Source organism: Mesoplodon densirostris, chromosome X (assembly GCF_025265405.1).
Source record: "Mesoplodon densirostris isolate mMesDen1 chromosome X, mMesDen1 primary haplotype, whole genome shotgun sequence".
In the NCBI taxonomy this organism is placed as follows: Eukaryota; Metazoa; Chordata; class Mammalia; order Artiodactyla; family Ziphiidae; genus Mesoplodon; species Mesoplodon densirostris.
The window spans coordinates 31,993,958-32,002,516 of NC_082681.1; the positions used below are offsets into that span (position 1 = coordinate 31,993,958).

An 8,559-nucleotide genomic window follows, 5' to 3' on the forward strand; every position below is an offset into this window, starting at 1 on the left:
GAACCCTCACACATTGCTGTGGGAAGATAAAACAGTACAACCTCTTTGGAAAACAGTTTGACAGTTCCATATAATGTTAAATATGGAGTTACCAAATGGTCCAGCAATTCCACTCCTAGGTATCTACCCAAGAAATGAAAACATATGCCCACACAAAAACTTGTACATGAATGTTCATAGCAGCATTATTCATAGTAGCCAAAAAGCAGAAACAACACAAATATCCTTCAACTGGTGAAATAAACAAATATGGCTTACCCATACAATGGAATATGATTCAGCCATAAAAAGGAATGAAGTTCTGATGCATGCTACTGCATGCATGAGTCTTGAGAATATTAGGCTAAGTAAAAGAAGCCAGTCACAAAAGACCACATATTGTATAGTTCCATTTATATGAAACGTCCAGAATAGGCAAATACATAGAGACAGAAAGTAGATTAGTGGTTGCCAGGGTATGGGGAAAGGTGGGAATAGGATGTGTCAGCTAATGAACACAAGATTTCTTTTTTTTTTTTTTTTGTCAGCAAAGAGCTCTGCTCTTTATTGAACGTGTTACTAAAGAGGTTTAGTCAAAAAGACCAAAGCCCATGTCATCATCAGACTCTTCACATTCTTCTTTCTTTGCTTCTACTTTCCTCAGCTGGGGCAGCAGTGGTGGAGGGGGCAGGACTTCCCGCTGGTGCAGGTCCACCAGCCCCCACATTGCAGATGAGGCTCCCAATGTTGACATTGGCCAAAGCCTTTGCAAACAAGCCTGACCAGAAAGGTTCAACATTTACACCAGCTGCTTTAATGAGGGCATTGATCTTATCCTCCGTGACCGTCACCTCATTGTCGTTCAGGATGAGGACGGAGTAGATGCAGGTGAGCTCTAAGATGGAGGCCAGGGTGCGGGGGAGTGCAAGGCAGGGGCTGCCCGGTGTGGTTCTAGTCGCCCGATGATGTGAGGGCCTCACCCCAACGCGGCCTTAGCCACCTAAGTGGCAGCTGAGGAAAGGGATAGGATTTCTTTATGGGGTGATGACAATGTTCTAAAATTAGAATGTGGCAATGGTTGCACAACTCTGTGAATATACTAAAATCATTGAACTGTATGCTTTAAAGGGGTGAATTTTATGGCATATAAATTCTATCTCAAGAAAGCTGTTACCTAAGGGACTTTAACCAGAAAGAAATTCTAAGTGTGTTGATTTGGGGGGCTCTTTCTGTTGCTAATTTGTAATGTTATTGCACTGTGATCAGAGACTGTTACTCCTATGATTTCTGCATTTTTGCAGACTAATAAATGAGTCATTTTGGAAAATGTTCTATAGGTATTTGCAAAGAAAACACATTCTATGTTTGGACAGGGTAATCTCATATATATTATATATATATATATATATGTATATATATATATTCAATCTTGTTGAGTAGTGTTATGAACTTCTGTATATCCTTACTTATTCACATGATCTGATGATTTCTTAGAGAAATATTTTACTTCAAATATGCCTGAAAGTCTGGCCAGCAACCCCAATCTTATCTCTTATTAAGTTATTCTGAACTATTTCAAACCTTCTCCACTTTTCTCAAATTTTTGCCACCCCTCCCCTAACCATCACATCCTACTTTATGCATAAAATGGAAAGGAAGATGGGATTGCCTTCATCTGCCTGGTACCAAACATACAACTTACAACTGTCTACCTTCATCCCATCCCATTTAACTTTTCCCATTCTTCTAACCATAGAAGAACTACCCCTCCTTCTGAGACCCATTTCTCCACCTGCCCTTGGAATTCCATTCTTTTCCATTTTCTCAGAAACCTTGCCTTATCAATTATCCTGTTTCTCTCTTGATTCTTCAGCACCTCTCTCTCTCTGGAGTCTAATTCTTCTCTCCTTGAATCTGGGCTTGTCTTAGTGACTTCTTTAACCAAAAGAATGCAGCAGAAGTGATATTCTGGAATGTATAAGGCTAGGACACAAGAAGCCTTTCAGCTTCCACCTAGGCCTCTTGGAACACTTACTCTTGGACTCTTGAAGCACCAGGTAATGTGTCTGCCTACCCTGAGTCCGTCCTTCTGTGAGAAGACCCAAGCTAGCCACGTGGAGAGGCTGTCTGGAGAAAAAGATGTCCAGCCCGCCCCCAAATATTCTAGTTCTCAGCCATTCAAGTCATCCCAGCTGAGGCCCCAGACATCATGAAGCCAAAATGAGCTGGATGTGCCTTGTCTAAATTCTTGACCCAAATAATCATCAGATATAATAATAATTATTATTACATTTTTGTTTTAAGCCACTAAATTTTGGGATTGTGTGTTAAGAATAACTAGAAAAGAATAACTAGAACAGGGACTTCCCTGGTGGCGCAGTGGTTAAGAATCCACCTACCAATGCAGGGGACGTGGGTTTGAGCCCTGGTTCAGGAAGATCCCACATGCCGCAGAGCAACTAACCCCGTGCGCCACAACTACTGAACCTGCACTCTAGAGCCCGCGAGCCTGCATGCCACAACTACTGAGCCTGCACGCCTAGAGCCTGTGCTCCTCAACAAGAGGAGCCACCACAACAAGAGGCCTGCACACCGCAACAAAGAGTAGCCCCCGCTCGCTGCAACTAGAGGAAGCCCGAAGACCCAATGCAGCCAAAAATAATTTTTTAAAAAAGAATAATTAGAACGGTCAAAAATGACCTTTGTATTGCTAAATGTAATAGACATGTTTTCATCCTCATTTATTTGACCTGTCTGTAGCTCTTCTTTCAGGGAACCATTGCCTCTTTTTGAAATACTCTCTTCCCTTGGTTTACCTGACACATCACTCTCCTGGCTTTCCTCATACCTCTCTACCCTCCTTACCTTCCTTTACTCAACCACTGAATCTTAACATTTAACTCAGTTACAGCCCCTCTTCTCACTTTACAACCTCTCTTTAAGTAATCACATCCATACCTGGGGCTTCAATTATCCCCTGTTCATATATGTCACAAATTGATGTTCCCAGTTTTTCTCTGAACTCCAAAGATTTTTACGCCCACTACACATCTCCTCTTACATGCCTCAAAACACCTCCAATTCAACATATTCAAAACCAAAGTCTTTTCTTCCACCTCCCCCTATAAACCAAAACCAATAACCTGGTCTTCTTGCAGTGTTCCCTATCTCCAAGAATGGCACCATCGTCCATCACTTGCCTTTTGCAAAGCCAGAAACCAGGAGTCACCTTTGCTATGTCCTCTCTCTCATCTTCATGTGCAACCCACCCTGAAGCCCTATCAATTTTGCCTGTTAAATCTCTTAAAACTCTCTTCTTCTCTCTCAATGTTGACCACTTGCACCACCTCTAAGATATCTTCCAGCATATAGTTAGAGCCTTCTTGCCACGCCATGTGGCTTGTGGGATCTTATTTCTCCGACGAGGGATTGAACCTCGGCCCTTGGCATTGAGAGCCTGGAGTTCTAACCACTGGACTGCCAGAGAATTCCCAGTTAGAGCCTTCTAATTGAGCTCCCTGCTTTGACTTTTATCCAGTCAGAATTGTCTTTTTCACTTTTAATCTTTTCAATGATTCTTATTGTGCTTAGAATAAGGACACAATTAACATAGCCTCTGAGACCCTGAATATTTACTCCTTTAGTCTCATCTTATAAAATTCCCCACTTGCTGATTGTCTACAGCCAAACCAGCTCTTTTGTCCCTTATATGCACTGGGCTTCCTCCTGCCACAGGGCCTTTGCACAGACTTTTCCCTCTGCTTGAAATACTTTTTCTCCCTCTTCACTCAGTTAACTTCAAATCTCTGGGGAGGTTTCACTTGCTCGGGAACCTTCCCTGACCTCTCACACCTCTGTGTACCTCTCCTACAGAGCACTCATCACGGTTGTAATTTTACATGTATTTGAATGAATATTTGAATAATGTCTATCTCCCTGACTAGACTGAAAGCTTCATGTGGCAGGCATCAAGGCTGTTTTGCTTGCTACTATGCCCACAGTACCTAATACAATGCCTGGCACATATTAGGTGCTAAATATATATTTTGGGGGAAAAGTAGGGGAGAAAGCAGGAAAGGGATAAGAAGGGAAGAGGGAAAGGAGGAAAGGGAGAGCAAGAAAGGGGATCCTCCACCTATGATTGGTTATTTGTAAATTTGTATTCTGTTAGTATCCTAACAGTCTTTGTCACTAATTCATGTTGTTAGGTTCATAAAGATACATGATTGTCACACGTTCTTAGTGGAGTGTACCTTTTAACAATATTAAATACCCTTTTGCCTCTTTTAATATTTTGGACTCTGAATTCTCTTTTTGTCTGATTCAAATAGTGGGGTTTTTTTGTTTGTTTGGTTTTTGCTAGCATTTGGACAACTCAAAGTTTTACTGTTTCTTTGCTTACCACGATTTCTTATATTCCACATCGTCCTCTTTTTTGGATTTGTTTCTTTCATTTTGCTGTAATACCTACCTGAGTAATTCACAAAGGTTCTGAATATGCCTACAATGTGTTCTGAATATGTCAGAAAATTAGAATCTGAAAACTGGAGTTTTGTTCCTTGTATTACTTCACTCCTTCCCTTTCCCCACTCAGGGACAATTGTTCTATGTACAGTAGTCCCTTGGTCTCCACTGAGGATTGGTTTCAGGATCCCCCATGGATGCCAAAATCCTCAGATGCTCAAGTCTCATATAAAATGGCGTAGTACTTGCAAATAACCTATGTACATCCTCCCATATACTTTATTATTATATTTTTTTATTTTCAGGTGTATTTATTTTTATTGAGGTAATATTGATTTATATTATATAAGTTTCATGCGTGTAACATTATATTTCTCCTTCTGTATACCCTACAACGTGCTCACCACCAAAAATTCAGTTTCCATCCATAACCTTACAGTTGATCCCCTTCACCCATTTCATTCTCCCCACATTCCTCTGGTAACCACTACTCTATTCTCTGTATCTGTGTCTTTGTTTTTGTTTGGTTTGGTATGTTCATTTATTTTGTTACAATGGAGTACTATTCAGCCATAAAAAGATGAAAGCTTGTCATTTGCAATAACATGGATGGACCCTGAGGGTATTATACTAAGTGAAATAAGTCAGACCGAGAAATACAAATACTGTATGATTTTAATCATATGTGGAATATAAAAAACAAATAAAAAGCAAAACAAAATAAATGAACTCCTGTATACTTTTTCTCAAATTGAAGTATGGTGGTTGTACAATATTATATGTTACAGTTGTACAATATAGTGATTCATATTTTTTAAAGGTTATACTCCATTTATAGTTATTATAAAAACTCCCATATACTTTATTTTATTTTATTTTATTTTATTATTATTTTTTTTTGCGGTATGCGGGCCTCTCACTGCTGTGGCCTCTCCCGTTGCGGAGCACAGGCTCCAGACGCGCAGGGTCAGCGGCCATGGCCCACGGGCCCAGCCACTCCGCAGCATGTGGGATCCTCCCAGACCGGGGCACGAACCCACGTCCCCTGCATTGGCAGGCGGACTTTCAACCACTGCGCCACCAGGGAAGCCCTCCTATATATTTTATTTATTATTTTTTAATTTATTTATTTTTATTTTTTTGTGGTGCATGGGCCTCTCACTGCTGTGGCCTCTCCCGTTGCGGAGCACAGGCTCTGGACGCACAGGCTCAGTGGCCATGGCTCACGGGCCCAGCCGCTCCGCGGCATGTGGGATCTTCCCAGACCGGGGCACGAACCCGTGTCCCCTGCATCGGCAGGCGGACTCTCAACCACTGCGCCAGCAGAGAAGCCCCCTCCCATATATTTTAAATCATCTCTAGATTACTGATGATACCTAATACATGTCAATGCTTTGTAAATAGTTGTAAATACAATGTAAATGCTATGTATATAGTTGCCAGCTCTGCAAATTCACTTTTGCTTTTTGGAACTTTTTAGAATATTTTCGATCTGTGGTTGGTTGAATTGAAACCCTTGGTTCTTCTCTTTTATGTTGTAGATTTTCTCCAACTATTTCTGGTAATCCTTTGTTGTCTATGCATATTAGTGAATAAGGGACACACTGATTAGCAAAGATAGCTTGCCTGGGTTCCCTCTGCAGTTATGTGTGTCTGACTGCCCCGTCTTCTGAGCAGAAGAACTTTATGTAAGTGGGTTGTGTGTGCTGACCTGTCAGACTTCCCTTTAAGGTAAGTAACTACTAATGAGACAGAAAGGCCATTCTCCCTACTCCCCACAAATTGCCAGAACAATTTTACTCTGGCAGTGGAGAACTTTAGTGTATTTCTCTCCTGTTCAAAGTGGCTTCTCTTTTTTTGTTTTTCCATATATTTTGTGGAAGTCCAGATTACACCACGGTCTGCTCTGTTTTTTTCTAGGATCCTACACTCACACTAGCAAACTTTTGGAAGCAAATAGCTCACTTTCTTTACGGTGATATTTTAGGCTTTAACCTTGGAATGGGTTGGGGGAAGGAGGGGTAGGGCTGATCACAAAGGGGCCCAACTGATCCTTCTTTTCTGAATACAATTCTTTAATTGACCAGAGAGCCTCCCCCGCTCTTTGCATTTATTCAGAGATTTTATTTACTCTGGTTTTAATCCAGTAATTTTCTCTTGCACGTTTTGGACTGTGCTCCTCCTCCTTTCTTATCAATATGATCATATCAGATTTCTATCCTCAACGGATTCTTCACAATTTCTGAACTGCTGATGGTACACTTTCCTTTAATTATACCACTCTTGGTCATTTTGCTATTCTGATGTTTTAAGACATTTGGGGAGGGGAGGATGGGGACAAAGTTACAAGCACTTAGGCTGCCATCTTGATCTAATCTGACCAAAGTCATTTTCTTATGTCAATTTGACTGAGGCAAGGAGAGTGGCCAGCGTTCACTCTGAAAGGCCAGGGGAAAGGGCATCTTCCAGTGCTGGCTTCTGATTAGTCAGGACTTCTAATAAAGGTCCATTAGGATTGAGAAATCTAGTGTCTGCATATCAGTGCTTCTGAGAGAGCCAAGGTGACAACTAGCAGGCATGATCCTCAGAGCAGAAAAATTGTACACAAAAAAGTGCCCTCGGGGCTTCCCTGGTGGCGCAGTGGTTGAGAGTCTGCCTAGCGATGCAGGGGACACGGGTTCATGCCCCAGTCCGGGAAGATCCCATATGCTGCGGAGCAGCTGGGCCCGTGAGCCATGGCCGCTGAGCCTGCGCGTCTGGAGCCTGTGCTCCGCAACGGGAGAGGCCACAACAGTGAGAGGCCTGTGTACCGCAAAAAAAAAAAAAAAAAAAAAGTGCCCCCTTTGGGTGAGTTGATTAGAAAAAGGCACTCCTTTGGGTAGGCCAATTAGAAAAATGCTTGCCTTTCTCTGCTGACAGTGGCATCCCTGCATTAGGGCTCAAGGCTTTTGGACTAGCAGAGTATGGGCTAGATTTCATCCTCTCCCACCCCCAACACACATACCCCCTCAGTGGTACACCTTTGTGCAGGGCATATCCTGCAGAACCATATATAAGCAAATAGTAGTCTCTGCCAGTGCTATGTACAATGCCCAGAGACAAGGCCTCTGCCATCTGGGGCTTCTCCCAATTCCATGCACAGGGCTGAGAGGTCAGGTTCAAGCTCAGAGACTTTGCTCAAGTGGGCCTCCTATGGCAACAACCTTTGCTCCCCACAACCCACTGTCCCAAGAGACAGTCTTCTGACCTCCCTGAGCTCTTGCAGAGCCAACATTGAATTGCAGCTCAGAGATCCTGCCTCCAACAATCGGGGAGCTCTGGTTTTAGAGACTAGGCCCTCCTCACTGAAGACAGAGCCACCCTCAGCACCAAGAGCAAGGTCTTTAACGCAAATGCCAGCAACAACTCTCAGAGACCATCAACCACCGCTAGGCCGCTCCAAGAGCTGTCCTCAGGAACTAGGGACAAGGCCTGTACTGACCAGGCTACAATGCCTCCTCCCACAACCTACCCCACTCACCCGACCTGGGCCATCCACTTATCTACCAGAAGTAATTATCGTGGCAACTGTGCAGGAATAAGGCATGGATGTCCACTACAGCGTATTTTGTTTTTGTTTTTGTTTTTAATTTATTTATTTATTTTGTTTTTATTTTTGGCTGTGTTGGGTCTTCACTGCTGCGCGCAGGCTTTCTCTAGTTACGGTGAGTGGGGTCTACTCTTCATTGCAGTGCACGGGCTTCTCATTGTCGTGGCTTCTCTTGTTGCGGAGCACGGGCTCTAGGCACGCGGGTTTCAGTAGTTGTGGCACGTGGGCTCAGTAGTTGTGGCTCGCGGGCTCTAGAGCACAGGCTCAGTAGTTGTGGCACAGGGGCTTCGTTGCTACGCGGCATGTGGGATCTTCCCAGGCCACGGCTCGAACCCGTGTCCCCTGCATTGGCAGGCGGATTCTTAACCACTGCACCACCAGGGAAGCCCCACTACAGCATTTTGAAGGTTCTGAAAATGTAATAAACCAAGAAAATAAAATAAGCTGTATAAAACTAAAAAGGGGGGAAGGGAAAAAAGTATAATTATTTGCAGATGATATGATTATAGGCATTGGGAATCCAAGAA

At 43.0% G+C, this 8,559-nt stretch overlaps 1 pseudogene; it reads right to left on the reverse strand.

Moving 5' to 3' along the window:
• Nucleotides 1-540: 540 nt before the first annotated feature.
• Nucleotides 541-3,374, reverse strand: LOC132481530 (large ribosomal subunit protein P1-like; annotated as a pseudogene).
• Between the last annotated feature and the right edge of the window lie 5,185 nt (nucleotides 3,375-8,559).